Raw genomic sequence first — 22,506 nt, 5'->3', positions numbered from 1 at the left:
CAATTTTTTTTTTAAAAATGAAGCCATACCTAATATCCTTTATATTTAATCATCTCTTTCAGCCCATCTACTAAAAAGATGTAGTTGTCATCATCAATGTAGTAAAGCTATTAAATACCACTCCATAAAGTAACTTACACTCTCAATTCAAAACCATCAGTGATTAAAATCTGAACTTGTGGTAAAGAACCACACTTTAGTAGGACAAACACAATAAAAAATATGAAAGAAGATAGTGTATGGTCATAAATATCGAGTAAAGTTGGAAATAATAAACGAGAACCACATCCCCAAATAGAGTGCATGCCCTCCACATTTTGAGTTGCATGTCTTCTAGGTAGCAACTGAAGTTATCTCACGATAGCAAATAATTTCTTTAGATCTACTTTTTGTTTGTTGTGAATACATGGAAGCAACAACTGTAGGGAGTGTAGACACCTAAATTTGACTAATTAATTTAATCAAATTTAAACCCCTTTCCTCTATTAATTAATTGATTTCCCTATTTCGTTCTTCCAATTAATTCATTCTTAATTAATTAATCCTCGAGCCTATCCTTCTAATTAATTAATTTTTAATTAATTAATTAAACCCCTTTCCTCCAATTAATTAATTAATTAAACCCATTTTCTCCAATTAATTAATTCCTAATTAATTAACCCCCAATCCTATTCCTCTAATTAATTAATGTCATTTTCCGTCCCATTTGATTAATTACCTTTAATTAATTAAATGCCCCTTTCTTTTCCAATCTCATGAATTAATTAAATCAATTAATTTAATTAATTCTCTATCTCATTTGAGCACATGGATCCTAACCTTAACTCCCTACCTAGTCTAACCCTTGTCCTAACCCTGGGGTTCCAACCAACCCTATATATCCTAACCTCTCCCAACCTAGTCATCCTCTAAACCTCCCAACCAACCCTATCATATCCCTCCTAACCTCCATATGTGCAAAATCCTAACTAACTTCCCTAATTTAGGGGAAAATATCTTATTTTGGGTGGCTTTGCCCAAAATAGACATGTTTCCCTAAGGACACATGTCACCTCCTTCCCTCTAGTTGAGCCACTTGTCCCCTTTGAGAACAAGTGTCTCCTCTTCACATCCCCTCTTCTTCCTCTCATCTTCTATATACACCCTCCATTTCCTTTGCAAATGATCCACTATTCATTCAACGCATCGTTACTCTGCCAAAATCACTACTCACACTCACACGCCCATTATCTTGCATTATCATCTTCATCAAATCATGGAGCACAATCGAGCATCTAAATCGACGTCATGAGCACACATCCAATCGCGAAATAATCTAATCAAAGCAAGGATTTGGGGTTTGCATAGCCTTTCTTTATGTTTTTGCTTTGATTTTACCATTTGATCTTGAAGTGTTGAGTTTAATGGCTTGTTTTGGTTAATTAGTTTATCTTTTACCCCTTTGTATTCACACGCACATTTTCTGGCACGCCCGGTGGGACCCACTTCACGGGTCTTCTAACATTTTTTGTTGTTTTAGTGCGTTTTATTGCAAATTTTGAGCACTTGCAAGCAAAAAAAGAGATCTACAAGCAGATTTTTGTCTAGGTAGAAATCTATTTTCTCAATCCTATGATTTCATAAAATAGTAGGTTCGTGCCTTGAAACCACAGGTTTGCACCCTAAAACCGCGGGTTCGCTAATATCATTTTCATACAACTGTGAGATTGTCATCATCAGTTTCGTATGGAAGGTAAATTTTCATTAAGTTTCGGGTTTTTATAAATGATAATTGGCTTTTGTCTCTGAAACAGCGGGTTTACTATCTTGCACCAGCGGGCTTCGCTATCTTGCACCAGCGGGTTCTCTATCTTGCACCAATGGGTTCGCTATCTTTCACCAGCGAGTTTGTTTAAACCAGCGGGTTCCCTATCTTGCACCAACGAGTTCGCTTAAACCAGCAAGTTTGTGCCACACAGTAGCGGGATCGCTAATTATCATTTATATGATTTTCTCGAATGTTATTTCGGTACTAATCAGCGAACTTGTGTGTTAGAATTTTAGACAGACAGTGGGAACGCATTTTAGACAACCAGCGGGTTCTCTTAAACTAGCGGGTTTGAGCCCTGAAACAACGAGTTCACTTAAAACGATAGGTTTGCGCCACACAATAGCGGGATAGCTAATTATCATTTACATGATTTTTAAGAATGCTATTTTAGTACTAATCAACTAATTTGTGTGTTGTTGGATGGTTTTACTAACGTTTGTGCAACATTTAGAGCTATAAGAAGACCCCTAAGTGATTAAACACTAACATTTTTTGCATGTAGGACAGCTAAAGAAAGTTGGGTTTCGTTGGAACAAATTTCTCATTTCATTTGTTTCATTTCCTTCTTTATTTTGTGTCTTATTGTATAATTAGCCACACCTCAATTCAATTAAGGGAATGGACATGTTATGTCTTTTGAGTAATTAGGCACACTTTAATTCAAGTAAAGGAATGAACCCCATGTCTTTTGTGTCTTGCACACTTGTGCATCTGTAGAGTGGTCCTACTACTAGCACACACTATCCTCTCCCTCTATCTCTCGTGGTCGTAGGTGCAAGAGAAAAGTGTTAGAGACGCTCGATTTTACTTTCTAAGTAGGAGGGTATGTCCCCCCAAGTAGCCTATAAGGTCGGGTGAGGGGAGAACGACCCAAGCGATACTTTCTTTCGGTTCGCTATATAAATATTTGTGATTTTAGCAAAATCTATAAATCAACGGGTAATTTTGTGTTATACCAATGGTTTCTCTCAGTATCATTATACAAATATCTTTGTGGTCTTGACGCAAGTCAAAATCCCCTGGTGCTTGTGTGATAGATGCATAAAATTTGTGTTCTATGGGCTGGGATATCTCTTAAATAAGCTAGCCATCGCATGTATGACTAAATGATTCACCCCGAAAGTTCCCCCACTACAAGACAACTATTCTTTAGTATCCAAAAATCCTTCTATGTGTTAACTCAGGTGTTGTGATACGCACATACCAAAGAAACTCTTCATGTACCCCCCAATTTGAGAGAGAAAATTCACTAGGAAGTGATTACCCAGGAATTTGAAGCTTGGCATGCCCATGAAGTGTGTGTTGAGGGTGGAGCTAGTGTTGTTAGTCTTCTATCTATCTGGTTGGATGTGGTATTTTAGGCAAGGAGATTTAACACATACTGTCATTTGACTATCCATAGGGTTGTACTTAACTGATTTTATTTGTTTTATGATCATATCTTCATGCTTGATGTGTTTGGTGTCAAGTCTTTTGTCGAAATATTAGTCTAGCAGGTTTGAAGTCAATTCTAGCGGGTCTGTGGTCTATTACAACGGGTTTGCAACCTTGTATTAGCAGGAATACTGTCAACTTTGAGCAAGAATTGACATACTTAGCACAGTCACTGTCATTTTCTCAACCAGCGAGTTTGCTCTTTGTTCTAGCGGGTTCACTCTTTGTTCTAGCAGGCTTGCTCTGGTTGTTTTTAAGTCTTGTTCTAGCAGGTTCGCTCTTTATACTGTCTATTTTGTTGTTCTAGCAAGTTTGTGTTTTTGGTGTTTTATGTTGTCCAAGCATTTTTCAGTCTTGCCTATCTTGTTCTAGCGGATTTGCATCTTGTTCTAGCAGGTTTGTGTCTTGTTTTTGCGGGTTTGTGGCCTATTATAGCAAGTTGGCTTTTGTCTTGTCACAATTTGTCAATTGGTCTCGTTATGCTGTCGATTTTTCGCTTCGTTGTTTTACGATCTTACGTTTCCACAGTAGTTAGAGTCTATCTTTTATGATCTTGTCCTCGGACGTCATTGTGTTGTCGTTATGTTGTCCACATTACTTTGTGAATCTCTTGATCTATTGGCAATTTACACCTATATTTTATGATCTTGTTCTTGGACGTCATTTCGTTGTTGTTAGGTTGTTCGTTTAGCGTTAGAGTTTCCTTGACCCTTCAGCTGTTGGTTATCTTTGTGATCTTGGTTTTTAGACGTTGTCACGCTTTCAGAATTCTGTTTGTTTAGCATTAGAGTTTCCTTGACTCTTCAGTTGTTAGTTATCTTTGTGATCTTGGTTTTAGACATTGTCACGTTGCCAAAATTCTGTCTGTTTAGCGTTAGAGTTTCCTTGACTCTTCAGCTGTTAGTTATCTTTGTGATCTTGGTTTTAGACATTGTCATGCTGCCAAAATTTTGTTTGTTTAGCATTAGAGTTTCCTTGACTCTTTAGTTGTTAGTTATCTTTGTGATCTTGGTTTTAGACGTTGTCACGCTGCCAGAATTTTGTCCGCTTAGCGTTAGAATTTCCTTGACTCTTCAGATGTTAGTTATCTATTTGATATTGGTCTTAAAAATTGTCACACTACCGAAATTATATCCATTTAGTGTTAGAGTTTACTCGATTCTTCAGTTGTCAGAGATCTCTATCAGTGATCTTGGTCTTAGAAGTTGTCACACTATCGAAGTGTTGTCTACATTACGTTAGAAATCTCTTGAGTTTTCAGCAATTGGTATCTATCTTTGTGTATTCTAAGTCTTAGACGTTGTTGTCCTAGCAGAGTGTTTTCCTTGGCTCATTAGTTCACTTTTGATTGACATCATCGACTCTTCACTTTTACGTTCTAGTTTGGGTTGTAGTATCCCGATTTGCATCCAGATGCTACCAATTTTTTGTTAGATCACCTTTTGTCTCATATCTCTTAGCATTTGGGTTTTTGTCCTCGTCATCACTAGTTTCATAGCTCTTTAGTCATCTCTTTGCAATTTTGATTGGTCCCGTTATCAGAGTAGTTGTGTTTTACCGCAATCGATCTTTCATCATCTTACATACATGTGTCACTAGGTTGTCGGTTCATCATCTTGGATTTGATATCTCATCATATCACTCTTTATTCTTTTCCATCCTCCATCCATCGATTTAAGTCTTCATCAATCTGGATTTCAATCAGGTCAATCTATATCTTTTTCAACGATAATTATCACCTCTCCTTAGACTATATTGTGTCCTGGGGTTTTTTCATCACGTATCACATTGTGATCTTATCACCTCGAGCCAGAGGTTCAATCTCCAATGTGTTACCTTACTGGGTTTAGTGTTTGGTGTATTCTCCAGAGCTATCCCAGTGTCACATTGTTCCTTATCAGACAATACTCAATCCTTGTCTAGGTCTTCATTCTCTTATCTGCCCGATCATATCATCCTAGGTATAGCAATCTCTTGTTGCCTTAGTTCACAACATCTCTTGATCCTTTCATGTGGTTCATGCCCATAACTACTCGGTCTAAATCTAGGCAAGCTATGGAACAATCGCCCCAGATGGGATTAGGGTTTTTCAAACCCACAACAAAACCCTGAGCTTGTTGTCAATCCCACTATGGCAAGAAATATTCCTCTCGCATACGAAATATTCAATCCAACCATTTCAGATGACACTATGGTAAATCAACTTGACGACACAGATACTCAAATAAATACCATCGATCAATTCTTAGCTAACACTGATAACGCCCAAATGGTCGACGAGATCATTGAAGCTCATAAAGACCTCATCTTTGCTAACATGGTTGCAAGTGGCATTACTATCGCATCACCTGATGTCCCTCTAAACGCTAGTTAGCAAGAATCACCTCAACAAGTCGCGTTACCTTCACTAGCATTGTCACAAAGCGACATATCCATACCACATATGCAAATGCCTATGGATTCCCTTGCACGACACTACGAACCATTTTATGCTAAGTGGCAAGGGCCTACCTCTGCAGGAAGCAGTGTTTATAATGCATCGATTAGTGTGTTATCCACACAACTCACCACCTCTCTACCATTAATGGCGCAGATACCCGTGACATCAAGTCTGATGCAAGTCACGCCTTTTACCAACTTGGTCTCTCGACCCATGAATATGCTACACAAATGCCATGCTAGACCACCGAAATGCCATGAACTATCCCCCTGCTATTACCACACAAGTCTTGACTAGGGGCATGAATTACACGATGCCATCATCAGCATCTATACCCCCACCTGTTCAATCAATGTTGCAAGTCATCATGGGTAACACCATAGGGATGACAAGATACCCTCTCACATATGCTATGCAAATCTCAGCTAGGGGCATGCCTTCTACAATATCATCATCATACATACCCCCACCTGTTCAATCAATGCCACAGATGGCTGGCATGACCCAATATCAACCCCAAGTAACTATCCAACCACTTGTTTCTCAATGGCAATTTAGTTACTTGCAAGCATCGCCTACCTCTTATGTAGTCACGAACATTCATCATGTGCAAAGTGGCACAAATCAAAATCCCCAAGCAGGAAATGCTCAATCTAACATATATCCCACTTATACATGGGTTTTTTTCAACAAGGCAGTGCACCACAGATTCAACAGTTCTAGAAATTTGCAATATCAACAACCACTTAGCGCCCCGCAATAGAATGCATCAACCTATTCGCAAATACCTCAATACCAACAACTTTTTGGTCAACAACAAATTACAGGTTATCAAAACATCGCTAGTTATCAAAACCCACCACACCAACAAGGTTATCATTAGTCTCAACAAATATCATATCAGATTCCTCAATTCCAATTGGCTACTCCATCTCATGATGCTTTCCTAGTCAATACTGAATGAGAGGAAATGAAATCTTCTCTTAAAACATTACAGGAGAATAGCTTTGAACGAGTCTTCAAATTCAAAGAACTTTGTCTATATCTGTTCAAAAAATCTATCACAGCTATGCCTTTTCCTAAACACTTTGAAACGACCAGATTTGATAAATACAAAGGAAAGGGAGATCCAAGATATCATATCAAGGATTTCTTCATGGCTTGTCAAGAAGTATCATGGTGTGACAACTATCTTTTGTGGTTATTCCCTAAGAGCCTTAGTGGTACTTCATTAGAGTGGTTCTCCAAATTACCATTTGGTGTCATCACCACCTTTGTAGACTTGTCTGAACGCTTCATGGCACAATATCACTATAACATAGAAAATGACACCTCTATGCTCGACTTATGTCAAGCTAAGAAAAAGGGTGGTGAAAGTCTTCTTGATTATACCCAAAGATGGAGAGCCCTAGCTATTCACCTCCCATGCACACTGTCAGATACCCAATTGGATCATGTTTTCATCAGTATTCTCCATGGGTTAGTGCAGGATCATGGGGGGCCAAAAAGTAGCGATGTGAAAAAAATAGCCTTCTCCACTTGCCTAAAAATGCGAAAAATTTGTGTTGACTTTTTGCTTGGCCTGGGTGTCAGTACACCTTAGCATGGTAAACACCTAAGCAAATTGGATATCAGATAAAATCAGATATCCGATTAAATCGAATATCCGATAATATCGGATATCGGATAAAATCAGATATCTGATTTTATAGGTAATTTTAAATTAAAAAATAAATTATATAATATATAATGTAATATAATAATATATAATATATAATATATTATTATATTATATTATATATTATATAATACATAATATATAATATAATATTAGATTATAAAATATAATATTAGATTATATAATATAATATTATATTATTATATTACATATTATATTATTATATTATATAATATATATAATATATTATTATATTATATTATTTTTATATTATATTTTATATTATTATATTATATTATATAATAGTAGATAATTTATATAATATATTATTATATTACATTATATATTATATAATATATAATATTATATTATATTATATAATATATAATACGTATTATTTAATATATTATTATATTATATTATATATTGTAATGCCCCGCCAGGAACCCTAAAGGAAAACAACACAACTAGGCAACTAAAGGGTGATTTTTTTTTTTTAAAAGATTAAGTGCATTAATTATAACAATAGCATGCTTAATAACACAACGGAAGTCTAACACATGATTTCCTAAGGGTTACCAATGACGATTAATTCGCAGTTTATATTAACACCATGGTTAATCCAATTGTCCATTTTAATTAGGTAAATTAAATGCTTGGGAATAAACCTACACATACATCTAAATTCCATAATGAAAGAGTCAAAGTATTCCAATGCATTTATTTATCCATATTTCATTTATACATAAGATCAAAGCAACTAAATTAACATACATTCCATTGATATAATATTACAATATCCATAAATACATGGCTTCCAAAAATACCACGAAATCCAAAACTTACAATATCAAGGTTACATAGAAGTTTGATACAATGACCACAAGGTCTCAACTGAACAATGATCACGAACAAGAGTTGGTACATGAACCACGAACCAAGAAACACCAGTGAAGCCTTTCCTCACCTGAAGATACAATCCGGAACATCCGATGGGAAGTGGCACTACCACCCGGCCCTGTGATCCCAAAATGGAACCACCCCACCGTGCTAGGAGATAGTAGAAACCCTCAAGCAAGAAAAATAAGACAAGTATGATAGAACTACATGACTCCCCAAACATCCATGTGACTCAACTCATAAACACTAGTGACTCTAAGGAGAGAGTGTCATCGCATGGCTTAAGGTGGTTACCCTGGTAGGCCTCCATAGGTCCTGACCCCCATCCTGGGTTATCCTAGTAACCTCTCCCGAACCTCCAACTCCATCTAAGCCTCATGCGGACCCTACCAATCCTTTCGTGAAGACAAGGTGACAGGTTTGCCATTCCAAGCCTTCTCACCACATCCTGAGCCTATACAAGAACTCAACCATGTGTGAGGAACATTATCTTAATTAATATTTAATCTACCCACCCCCTAATCAATTATTAGGTTATCACTTCTTAACTGATTTTCAAGGGGTTATCCTGCCATCCACTTCGGGCACGGCCCTCACTCGAAAGCCACTCTCTCTCATAGGACACTAATAGGAAAGGTCTCTCTCTACAAGAACTCTATGGCGAAACAGACAGCCATATCTAATCCTGACAAACCACAAGTGAAGGATACACAATCACTAACCCAAGATTGACCATTTGGAACAAAACACACAATGGCTCATATCAACGGGGTTATACAACAACACTTGACCAAGGGGGTATAACAACATATGACATAATGACAACTCAACCAGAATTACAACAAAATTAAGCTTGACTGCAAATACCATTTATACAAGATCCTAATACAGGCAATCTTTTCTTTAAACAGCCAAAAGCATAAAATAATTGCAATTAAAGATTTTCCAGAAAATAAGAAAATACAACTATATTAATACAAAGAAATCAATGTTGTCATTTGTCCAATAAGGTTAAATAAAATCGCATTAAAATCAACCCCCTAATGTATTTCCAAGCATAAATATAGAATCTTAAATTATAAGCTTTTCTGTAAATAGCTAAATTCTGAACTAATTTATATATATAAACTCATGAATTAATTTGCACATTACTAAAATAATACTTAAATGATATAATGTCCATATATATATATATATATATATATATATATATATATATATATATATATATATATATATATATATATATATATATATATATATATATATATATATATATATATATATATTAATTAGAAACCAAATTTTATAACACTGGCACGGAAATCTGAAAGTACCATATTTCGATTTAAACGAGAAATAACCAGGAAAAGTAAATTTATAATAATCTCTCCTACCGCACGGTAGCAGGTACTACCGTCGGTAGCAACTACCGACCTTCCCTACATGCATTATTTTTTATATTTTTTTTAAAGGTTCAATAACCTAAAAAAAAGGTTAAATTTTAATAACCTAAAATATTAAATTTCAATAACCTAAAAACCTTAAATTTTATTTTCAATAAAATTTATTTCCAATACAATTTATTTCCAGGGAATTTAATTAATACATATTTTCTCCAAAATAATATAATAAAACAATTTTCCCTTACTTTTAATAACGCAATAAATTTAATTAATAATTAAATTTATTTCTATAGTAACTAAATATTTTCACACAGATACACAAGTATTAAAAAGCACTGTCATAGCCAAATATATATAATGTCCAAATATATATATATATATATATATATATATATATATATATATATATATATATATATATATATATATATATATATATATATATATTAATTAGAAACCAAATTTTATAACACTGGCACGGAAATCTGAAAGTACCATATTTCTATTTAAACGAGAAATAACCAGGAAAAGTAAATTTATAATAATCTCTCCTACCGCACGGTAGCAGGTACTACCGTCGGTAGCAACTACCGACCTTCCCTACATGCATTATTTTTTATATTTTTTTTAAAAGGTTCAATAACCTAAAAAAAAGGTTAAATTTTAATAACCTAAAATATTAAATTTCAATAACCTAAAAACCTTAAATTTTATTTTCAATAAAATTTATTTCCAATACAATTTATTTCCAGGGAATTTAATTAATACATATTTTCTCCAAAATAATATAATAAAGCAATTTTCCCTTACTTTTAATAACGCAATAAATTTAATTAATAATTAAATTTATTTCTATAGTAACTAAATATTTTCACACAGATACACAAGTATTAAAAAGCACTGTCATAGCCAAATATCGAAACAAAATCAAACAAGAGGGAATATTTTCTTGGTAAATCTCATTTCTCCCAAATCTTGTAATTTTCATGCACAATAAAAAAAAAATTTGCAAAATTTGCAGTAATAACTTTTCCCAGTTTTCTCAAAATTTTAATCTACAAACACCCAGGAAATAACTTCTTTCCATAAACTAGAAACTAATTTCAGGAATAGACTTTAGCCAAGAACAAGAAATAACCAGAAAGGATTTTAGATTTGACAAATATTTTTAACACACATCATTCAAAAAGAGGGAAGAAATAAAATATTTTCTTTAAAAACAACCAGAAGAAGCCACCCAACCTGGTATAGCTTTCCTGGAAGAACTTTGTAGGAGAGATTCAATCCTTCAACAAGCTTCCAAATAATTTTTCTTCACCAAAATATCTACCTCTTTCCCGTGACCCCCCAAAAATAAAAAGATGTATTCCCCTTTTAAACTAAAATTCTAGGTTGCATATAGTTTTCCCAAAAAACCCTAATATTTAATTTTAGTAATTAAAAGCAATTTTATTTTTATTTTATAGTTCCTAACAAAGGAATAAATTAACATGCAATAAGCAAAAATCATTTTTTCTTTTCTTTTCTCATGCAAATTAATTAATTTCCTAAAAAAGGAATTAAAGCAATACTTTAATTCTAATTTATTCTTTTATTCATTTAATTATTTATTTATTCAGTTATTCATTTATTTATTTAAAATTTTAGGAAACAATAAATGAAATTAATCTAATTTATTTAAATAAAATATATTTCTAATATCATGCAGCTTGCAACTTAGTTTAATAACTTTGGTTACTTAATTAAATTTATAATCTCAATGCATAAAATACATAATTCACAAAAATACCAACTATGAGATAACTCCATAAATTTAATTAATTAATTAAATCCACTAAACACACAAACTGAGCAAATCCCAAGCAAATACTCATAAAAAGATCAAACGACAAAATATGAAGGTCGAACAAACTGACAAGACGACCAATTGACGACACTCACAAGAGTGTAATTGGGTAAAATAGGGTCAACTACTACCTCTTCCACTTCCATCGGACAAATATAAGGCACACTAAGACCTGTGAAGCCAGGTGGAGATGATATCCTGTACCTACCTGGTACTTGTACCTGCAATATCCTGCATCACCAAACCACACATGCATATATACAATATAGAAAACGCGGCATACACACCGATGAAGGAGAATCGCGACGTTCCCTGTCTCACCAGACTAAGTGAAGGAAAACCATCCCCTTGCATCCAATACACTCACAAACACGCAACATATAATTTCACATTGCATAGATAAAATAAAGTGTCAGTGCATAGCAATAATCCATAAAATGCCATAAATCACAAGTACTGAAATACTACAAATAAATTATGCATCTCATATCTAGATAAAGCATGAAATAATGTCATATAAGTCTGAATAACACATCATGGTAATGTATCCACTGAAAGTAAACAATAATACAATATGAGTCTAATAAGTTCAAACGAGGAGGGGTACTACATTCTCCCTCCCAAAACTAGGCTTACTCTTGGAAGCCTAAAACAAATAAGAATATAGCTCTCTCATCTTTGTTGCATCCTCCCAAGTTGTCGAGGTCTCATCATTTGGGTCCCATAGGACCCTTACCTGATCAATGGTGCGACCCATGAGGGTCAAATCTCGACGCTAAAGAATGCGCACAGGCTCCATGGAAAGCTACCCGTCCTCGATCTGCAAAGAGTTCCAATCAAGAACATGTGTTACATTAGGATGATAAGGTCGAAGAACTGAAACATGAAAGACATCGTGGATGTGGGATAGACTTGGTGGCAAGGCAAGACGGTAGGCAACAGGTCCTATCCTCTCAAGGATCTCAAAAGGGCCAACAAACTGAGGCGCCAACTTAGAACCCTTTCCATAATGGATCGGACTCTTCTGCGAACACACTCTCAAAAACACACAGTCACCAATAGAAAATTGACGATCTACCCTATGAGCATCTGCATACTTCTTCTGCCTATCCTGTGCAGCTACCAAATGCTCACGAATCCACTCTACCTGTTGCTCCATCTCTCAAAGAATATTCGGTCCTATAAGCACCCTGTCCTCTAGTCAATCCCAACTCAAAGGAGTGTGGAAAGGACGACCATACAATGCCTGAAAGGGGGACATACCTATGGAGCTATGATATCCATTGTTATAAGCAAACTCCACTAGATAGATATAGTCCTCCCAGCGTGACTACTGGTCCATCAACATACATGCGAAGCATGTCCTCTAACACCTGATTCACTCACTCTGTCTGACCATCTGTCTCTGGATGATAAGATGAACTAAAATTCAAGGAAGTCCCCAAAGCATGTTGAAGTGAGGTCCACAATGTTGAGGTAAAGACAGGATCTCTATCAGAGATGATCTGCCTCAAAATCCCATGCAATCTCACCACATCTTCCAAGAAGACTCGTGTCACCACTATTGTCATATAGGAAGCTCGAATAAGAACAAAATGAGCAACCTTAGTCAATCTGTCAACAATGACCATGATAACATCATGACGACATGAAGAGACAAGCAACCCAACAATAAAATCCATGGAAATGATATCCCATTTCCAATCCGGTACCAAATTAGGTTGTAAAAGCCCTACTGGGTGTTGATGTTCTGCCTTCACCCGCTAACACTCTAAACACTTTGACACAAAATCAGCAATATCGCATTTCATGCCAGCCTAATGATAAATCTGTTTAAGATCTGCATGCATCTTCTTGACACTTGGATGTGCCGAATAAGGTGCATGATGGGCCTCAGTCATGATCAAAATGCGAAGACCCTCCAAAGGATGTACATAGATTCTTCCATGGTGACAAAGAAGTCCATCTACCTCAAGGTTATATCCAGAAAATCTACCCTCTAAAGGCCTTTCGAACTCTATCACGACTCTAACATCCTGATACCAAGTATCTTGAGGAAGAACTCCAAGAATCCTCTCTCTCAAGTCTACTCCAAGGGACAATGCTAAAACTTCATGTCATCTACAACTCAAAGCATCTGCCACTATGTTCTCTTTCCCTTGAATATAACAAACCTCAAAATCATACTCGCAGAAGAATTCCATCCATCTCCGTTGTCAAGCATGCAAGTTCGACTGCGTGAATATATATTGCAGACTACGGTGATCACTATGCATCTCAAACCGATGCCCTAACAGGAAATGTCGCCATCTAACCAAAGCATGAACTACAACTGCCAACTCTAAATCATGAACTAGATAGTTCAACTCGTGGTTCTTGAGTTTGTGAGACTCATAAGCAACCACACGTCCATCCTGCATAAGCACTGCACCTATACCTTCCAAAGAGGCATCTGTGCATACCATAAAATCTCTAGATGGATCAGGAACTGCCAAAATCGGAGCACTGACAAGGAGTTCCTTCAAGGTCTGAAAAGTTGCCTCACACTGCTCTGACCAAACAAACTTCTTCCCTTTTCTCTGAAGAGAAGTAATCAAGTGTCCTATCTGGGAAAAGCCTTCAACAAAGCGACGGTAATATCCATCCAAACCCATAAAACTCCTAACTTGTGAAACGTTGGTCGGCACTGGCCAATCAACAATGGCTTGGATCTTTGAAGGATCCACGGATATACCTTCTCCCGAAACCACATGACCAAGATAGTTCACCTCAGACTGGAAGAAGTCACACTTCACCAAATTGGCATAAAGTTGATTCTCCCTCAAGCACTACAATACCTGACGTAAGTGACCCTCATGCTCTTCCATAGTTCTAGAATAAATCAATTGTCATCCAAGAATACAATGACGAAACGATCAAGGTAGGTGTGAAAAACCCCATTCATGAGGCTCATGGAAACTGAAGGCGAGTTCGTCAACCCAAATGGCACCACTGTGAACCTGTAGTGACCATAACGAGTATGAAACATTGTCTTATGAATGTCTGCATCCTGAATGCGCAACTGATGGTATCCAGATTTTAGGTCAATCTTAGAGAACACCTTGGCTCCCTTAACCTAATCAAAAATATAATCTATACAAGGCAATGGATATTGATTCTGGATGGTTACCTTATTCAGTTGTTGGTAATCAATGTATAACCAAAGAGAACCATCTTTCTTCTTAACAAAGATAACAGGTGCACCCCAAGGGGAAACACTAGGATGAATGAATCCCTTGGCCAACAATTCTTCTATCTGCAACTTCAACTCACTCAACTCCTGAGTAGTCACCCAATATGGAGCTCTCAAAATAGGTTCTGTACCAGGAACCAAATCAATGCAAAAGTCTATGTCTCGCTTCAAAGGCATACCAGGAATATCCAATGGAAACACATCAGCATACTCTCGAAGAATAGGGTGACCATCAAGAGCGATTTCTTGACTCTCTGACTCATCCACATCCTCAAGAGTAACTACAAAAAGTTGACACCCTCTATGCATACACCGCTTAAGTTGCATAGCGAAAATCATACGTAGGGATATCGGTCTCTGAACTCCAATAATCTCCACTTCTCTGCCAAGGTCATCTAAACACTCCACTGTCTTCTTGCGATAGTCTACGCGAGCACTATGAGATGATAGCCAATCCATTCCCAACACAACTCCATAAGAACCCAAAGGAATGACTCGAAGGTCAACTGAGGTAACTATGGTTCCTAGGTCCAAATCACAACTGGGAATAAAGGCATCTACAAAAACACGGACACCTTTAGCCAACTCTACTTGCCACCTATCCGCCTGCTTAGCAGATGCGAGTCTACACCGCTCCACAATGGAAGAAGAAATGAAAGAATCCAAAGCTCTAGAATCAAAAAGTACAGAGATAGGGATTCCATGCAACATACCTGTTGCCTCAATAATTGTACCCTGATGATCACATTGGCGGTCATCCACCACTACAAACACTCTATGGGATCTCCCAACATCTCTCACTATAGGTTCTGATGTTGTTGGCCTCTGACTACCTGTATGGTGGAAACGTTGAGGGCACTACGCGGCTATGTGACCAAACTGCCCACAAGAGAAGCAAGCTCCCCTACATGGTCTTCTATTACCTGTCGGCCCACTAGACTGCTGGAAACTTCCCTAGCTAGGGGCATGAGATTCGCTCTATGAGGACTACCATAAAGGGCCCTATTTTCCCCTCTACCAGTTCCTGTTCTTCCTTTACTAAGAGTTGCCACCCTACTGGCCCTGGAACTATTTCGATTTTGATGGTTGTTGTTGTTGCTGTTGTCCACCCTTAGTGGGTGCTTGAGGAGTCCTAAACGATGCAGTTGACTAAGACTAAATTCCCTGAGCTCTGTTCCCACTGGAAGGTACACTCCCTATCTGCACACCTGACTGACCACCAAGTGCACAGCTAAGGTTTAGCTCAACTAATCTGGATTTCGTCACGGCTATCTCAACTGAAGGTGTCTCAAACACCCTCACACCACCACTGATGTGGTCATTCAAACCCCTCAAGAAGTGCTGAACACGCATAGCCTCATCATTACCAATCTCGGCATACTGTTTGAGCTCATAGAACCTGTGCTCACACTGGTCTACTGTCATACCATACTGACGCAAGGCATAGAACTCATCTTCCCGAGTCTGCCTCCACTGGGGTGAGAGAAATCGTGCCCTGAATCTCTCCAGGAATAGCTCCCATGTTACAGTGTTAATGCACACACTAATCTTCTCCTCTTCTAATCTCCACTAGATCAAAGCAAAACTATTGAGATGCATAATAGCACATCTTTCCTTGGTGTTGCTACTATATGGAAACACAGCGAAACACCAATCCAAACCGATGAGCCAGGTCTCTGCCTCAAGGCCGGTACCCATACCATCAAAGTAAGGAGGGTTGGACCTCATCAAGTCCTTTATGTGACCCAAAGAGGGTGGATCTTGGTCAGCTGGAATCTCCCTCCTCCTAGGTGATCTCTCTCTCTCTCTCTCTCTCTCTCTCTCTCTCTCTCTCTCTCTCTCTCTCTCTCTCTCTCTCTCTCTCTCTCTCTCTCTCCCCTCTGAAACCTGTTGATGCGACTCCTCAACCTGAGCATGAATAGACTGATCAACCTCAGGCCTGGGGCCTAACCTGGCCAGAACCCCTGAAACATCTATCTCATCTCTTCCCTTTCGGGAACCTACTCTCATGCATGCTGAGAATCCTAATGAACAGATTGTTCTTGCTCAACACTCACATGAGTGGGTGGTGGTGAAGGATGGTCAGAACCATGGCCTCATCCTCCACCTCTGCTTCCTTTGCAACTACCCGTACGAAAACCTCCCCTAGCTTTCCTAGCCATGACCTAGCACCACAAAAGAGAAAACGGTTCAGATCTACGGTAAGGATAAGATAAGAGAAAAACAAACATTAAGACCTAAGAAAGATGGTCAACTGAAAGGCTCACTACAAACCCAAAGTACCCAGTGTTGAAACTTGGGCTCTGATACTAAATCTAATGCCCCAATAGGAACCCTAAAGGAAAACAACAGAACTAGGCAACTAAAGGGTGAAATATTTTTCTTTTAAAGATTAAGTGCATTAATTATAACAATAGCATGCTTAATAACACAATGGAAGTCTAACACATGATTTCCTAAGGGTTACCAATGATGATTAATTCATAGATTATATTAACACCATGGTTAATCCAATTGTCCATTTTAATTAGGCAAATTAAATGCTTGAGAATAGGCCTACACATACATCTAAATTCCATAATGAAAGAATCAAAGTATTCCAATGCATTTACATAGAAGTTTGATACAATGACCACAAGGTCTCAACTGAACAATGATCACGAACAAGAGCTGGTACATGAACCACGAACCAAGAAACACCAGCGAAGCCTTTCCTCTCCTGAAGATACAATCTGGAACATCTGATGGGAAGTGGCACTACCACCCAATCATGTGATCCCGAAATGGAACCACCCCACCGTGCTAGGAGATAGTAGAAACCCTCAAGCAAGCAAAATAAGACAAGTATGATAGAACTACATGACTCCACAAACATCCATGTGACTCAACTCACAAACACTAGTGACTCTAAGGAGAGAGTGTCATCACATGGATTAAGGTGGTTACCCTGGTAGGCCTCCATAGGTCCCGGCCCCCATCCTGGGTTATCTTGGTAACCTCTCCCGAACCTCCTGCTCCATCTAAGCCTCATGCAGACCCTACCAATCCTTTCGTGAAGACAAGGTGATAGGTTTGTCATTCTAGGCCTTCTCACCACATCTTGAGGCTATACAAGCACTCAACCATGTGCGAGGCACATTATCTTAATTAATATTTAATCTACCCACCCACTAACCAATTATTAGGTTATCACTTCTTAACTGACTTTCGAGGGGTTATCCTGCCATCCACTTCGGGCGTGACCCCCGCTCGAAAGCCACTCTCTCTCTCATAGGACACTAACAAGAAATATCTCTCTCTATGAGAACTCTATGGTGAAACAGACAACCATATCTAATCCTGACAAACCACGGGTGAAGGATACACAATCACTAACCCAGGATTGACCATTTGGAACAAAACACACAATGGCTCATATCAACGGGGTTATACAACAACACCTGACCAAGGGGGTATAACAACATATGACATAAGGACAACTCAACCAAAATTACAACGAAATTAAGCTTGACTGCAAATACCATTTATACAATATCCTAATACAGGCAATCTTTTCTTTAAACAACCAAAAGCATAAAATACTTGCAATTAAATATTTTCCAGAAAATAAGAAAATACAACTATATTAATACAAAGAAACCAATGTTGTCATTTGTCCAATAAGGTTAAATAAAATCACATTAAAATTAACCCCCTAATGTATTTCCAAGCATAAATATAGAATCTTAAATTATAAGCTTTTCTGAAAATAGCTAAATTCTGAATTAATTTATATATATATAAACTCATGAATTAATTTGCACAGTACTAAAATAATACTTAAATGATATAATGTCCAAAAATTAAAATTATACACACACACACACACACACACACACACACACACACACACACACATATACATATACAAATATATATATATATATATATATATATATATATATATATATATATATATATATATATATATATATATATATATATATATATATATATATATATATATATATATACATATTTATATATGTATATACATATATATATATATGTATATGTATATATATATGTATATATATATTTATATTTATATTTATATATTATATATAATAAATTAATTAGAAACCAAATTTTATAACACTGGCACGGAAATCCGAAAGTACCATATTTCGGTTTGCACGAGAAATAACCAAGAAAAGCGAATTTATAATAATCCCTTCTACCGCACGGTAGCAGGTACTACCGTCGGTAGTACATGCTACCTTACGGTAGCAGATGCTACCACCGGTAGCATGCTACCGTCGGTAGTACTACTACCGTATAGTAGTCGTACTACCATCGGTAGCAACTGTCGACCTTCCCTACATGCATTATTTTTTATATTTTTTTAAAAAGGTTCAATAACCTAAAAAACGGTTAAATTTTAATAACCTAAAAACCTTAAATTTTATTTTCAATAAAATTTATTTCCAATACAATTTATTTCCAAGGAATTTAATTAATACATATTTTCTCCAAAATAATATAATAAAACAATTTTCCCTTACGTTTAATAACCCAATAAATTTATTTATATAGTAACTAAATAATTTCACAGAGATACACAAATATTAAAAAGGACTGTCATAGCCAAATATCGAAACAAAATCAAACAAGAGGGAATATTTTCTTTGGTAAATCTCATTTCTCCCAAATCTTGCAATTTTCATGCACGATAAAAAAAAACTTGGCAAAATTTGCCATAATAACTTTTCCCAATTGTCTCAAAATTTTAATCTACAAACACCCAGGAAATAACTTCTTTCCATAAACTAGAAACTAATTTCAGAAATGGACTTTAGCCAAGAACAAGAAATAACTAGAAAGGATTTTAGATTTGACAAATATTTTTAACACACATCATTTAAAAAGAGGGAAGAAATAAAATATTTTCTTTGAAAACAACCAGAAGAAGCCACCCAACCTGGTATGGATTTCCTGGAAGAACTTTGTAGGAGAGATTCAATCCTTCAACAAGCTTCCAAATAATTTTTCTTCACCAAAATCTCTGCCTCTTTCCCGTGACTTCCCAAAAATAAAAAGATATATTCCCCTTTTAAACTAAAATTCTAGGTTGCATATATTTTTCCCAAAAACCCTGATATTTAATTTTAGTAATTAAAAGCAAATTTATTTTTCTTTTCTAATTCCTAACAAAGGAATAAATTAACATGCAATAAGCAAAAATCATTATTTTCTTTTCTTTTCTCATGCAAATTAATTTATTTCCTAAAAAAGGAATTAAAGCAATACTTTAATTCTATTTTATTATTTTATTCATTTAATTATTTATTTATTAGGTTATTCTTTTATTTATTTAAAATTCTAGGAAACAATAAATGAAATTAATCTAATTTATTTAAATAAAATATATTTCTAATATCATGCAGCTTGCAACTTAATTTAATAACTTCTTTTAATTAATTAAATTTATAATCTCAATGCATAAAATACATAATTCACAAAAATACCAACTATGAGATAACTCCATAAATTTAATTAATTAATTAAATCCACTAAACACACAAACTGAGCAAACCCCAAGCAAATACTCATAAAAAGATCAAACAACAAAATACGAAGGTCGAACAAACTAACAGGACGACCAACTGACGACACTCACAAGAGTGTAACTGGATAAAATAGGGTCAACTACTACCTCCTCTGATTCCATTGGACAAATATAAGGCACACTCAGACCTATGAAGCTAGGTGGAGACGATACCCTCTACCTACCTGGTATTTGTACCTGCAATATCCTGCATCACCGAACCACACACATATATACAATATAGAAAACATGGCATATACACCGATGAAGGAGAATCGTGACGTTCCCTGTCTCATTGGAGTGAGTGAAGGAAAATCGTCCCCTTGCATCCAATACACTCGCAGACACACAACATATAATTTCACATTGCATAGATAAAATAAAGTGTCAATACATAGCAATAATCCATAAAATGCCATAAATCACAAGTACTGAAATACTGCAAATAAATTATGCATCTCACATCCAGATAAAGCATGAAATAATGTCATATAAGTCTGAATAACACATCATGGTAATGTATCCACTAAAAGTAAACAATAATAAAATATGAGTCTAATAGGTTCAAACGAGGAGGGGTACTACATTCTCCTCCCAAAACTAGGCTTACTCTTGGAAGCCTAAAACAAATAAGAATACAACTCTCTCATCTTCGCTGCATCCTCCCAAGTTGCCGAAGTCTCATCATTTGGGTTCCATAGGACCCTTACCTGGTTGATGGTGCGACCCCTGAGGGTCAAATCCCGATGTTGAAGAATGCACGCGAGCTCCATGGAAAGTTGCTCGTCCTCGACCTACAAAGAGTTCCAATCAAGAACATGTCACATTAGGATGATAAGGTCAAAGAACTGAAACATGAAAGACATTGTGGATGCAGGATAGACTCGATGGCAAGGCAAGACGGTAGGCAACAGGTCCTATCCTCTCAAGGATCTCAAAAGGGCCAACAAACCGAGGCGCCAACTTAGAACCCTTTAAATATCGGATCGCACTCTTCCACAAATGCGCTCTCAAAAACACATGGTCGCCAATAGAAAACTGATGATCCACCCTATGAGCATCTGCATACTTCTTCTGCCTATCTTATGCAGCTACCAAATGCTCATGAATCCACTCTACCTACCGCTCCATCTCTCAAAGAATATCTGGTCCTATAAGCACCCTATCCTCTAGTCTATCCCAACTCAAAGGAGTGTGGCAAGGACAACCATACAATGCCTGAAAGGGGGACATACCTATGGAGATATGATATCCATTGTTATAAGAAAACTCCACTAGATAGATATAGTCCTCCCAGTGCGACTGTTGGTCCATCACATACATGCGAAGCATGTCCTCTAACACTTGATTCAATCGCTCTGTCTGACCATCTGTCTCTGGGTGATAAGCTAAACTAAAATTCAACTGAGTCCCCAAAGCATGCTAAAGTGAGGTCCACAATGCTAAGGTAAAGATAGGATCTCTATCAGAGATGATCCGCCTCGGAATCCCATGCAATCTCACCACATCTTCCAAGAAGACTCATGCCATCATTGTTGTTGTATAGGAAGCTCGAATAGGAACAAAATGAGCAACCTTAGTCAATCTGTCAACAATGACCATGATAGCATCATGACGACGCGAAGAGATAGGCAACCCAACAATAAGATCGATGGAAATGATATCCTATTTCCAATCCGGTACCAAATTAGGTTGTAAAAGCCCTATTGGGTGTTGATGCTCTGCCTTCACCCACTGACACTCTAAACACTTCGACACAAAATCAGCAATATTGCGTTTCATGTCAGGCCAATGATAAATTTGTCTAAGATCTGTGTGCATCTTCTTGACACCTGGATGTGCCAAATAAGGTGCACGATGGTGCTCAGTCATGATCAAAACACGAAGACCCTCCAAAGGAGGTACATAGATTCCTCCATGGTGATGAAGAAGTCCATCTGCCTCAAGGTTATATCTAGAAAATCTACCCTCTAAAGGCCTTCCAGACTCTATCACGGCTCTAACATCCTGATACCAAGTATCCTGAGGAAGAACTCCAAGAATCTTGTCTCTCCAGTCTACTCCAAGGGACAATGCTGAAACTTCATGTCGTCTACGACTCAAAGCATCTACCATCACGTTCTCTTTCCCCTGAATATAACGAACCTCAAAATCATACTCGCAAAAGAATTCC

Source organism: Cryptomeria japonica, chromosome 3 (genome assembly GCF_030272615.1).
Source record: "Cryptomeria japonica chromosome 3, Sugi_1.0, whole genome shotgun sequence".
Lineage (NCBI taxonomy): Eukaryota > Viridiplantae > Streptophyta > Pinopsida > Cupressales > Cupressaceae > Cryptomeria > Cryptomeria japonica.
The sequence above is the reverse complement of the archived record's forward strand: the minus strand, read 5'-3'. Positions refer to the sequence as shown.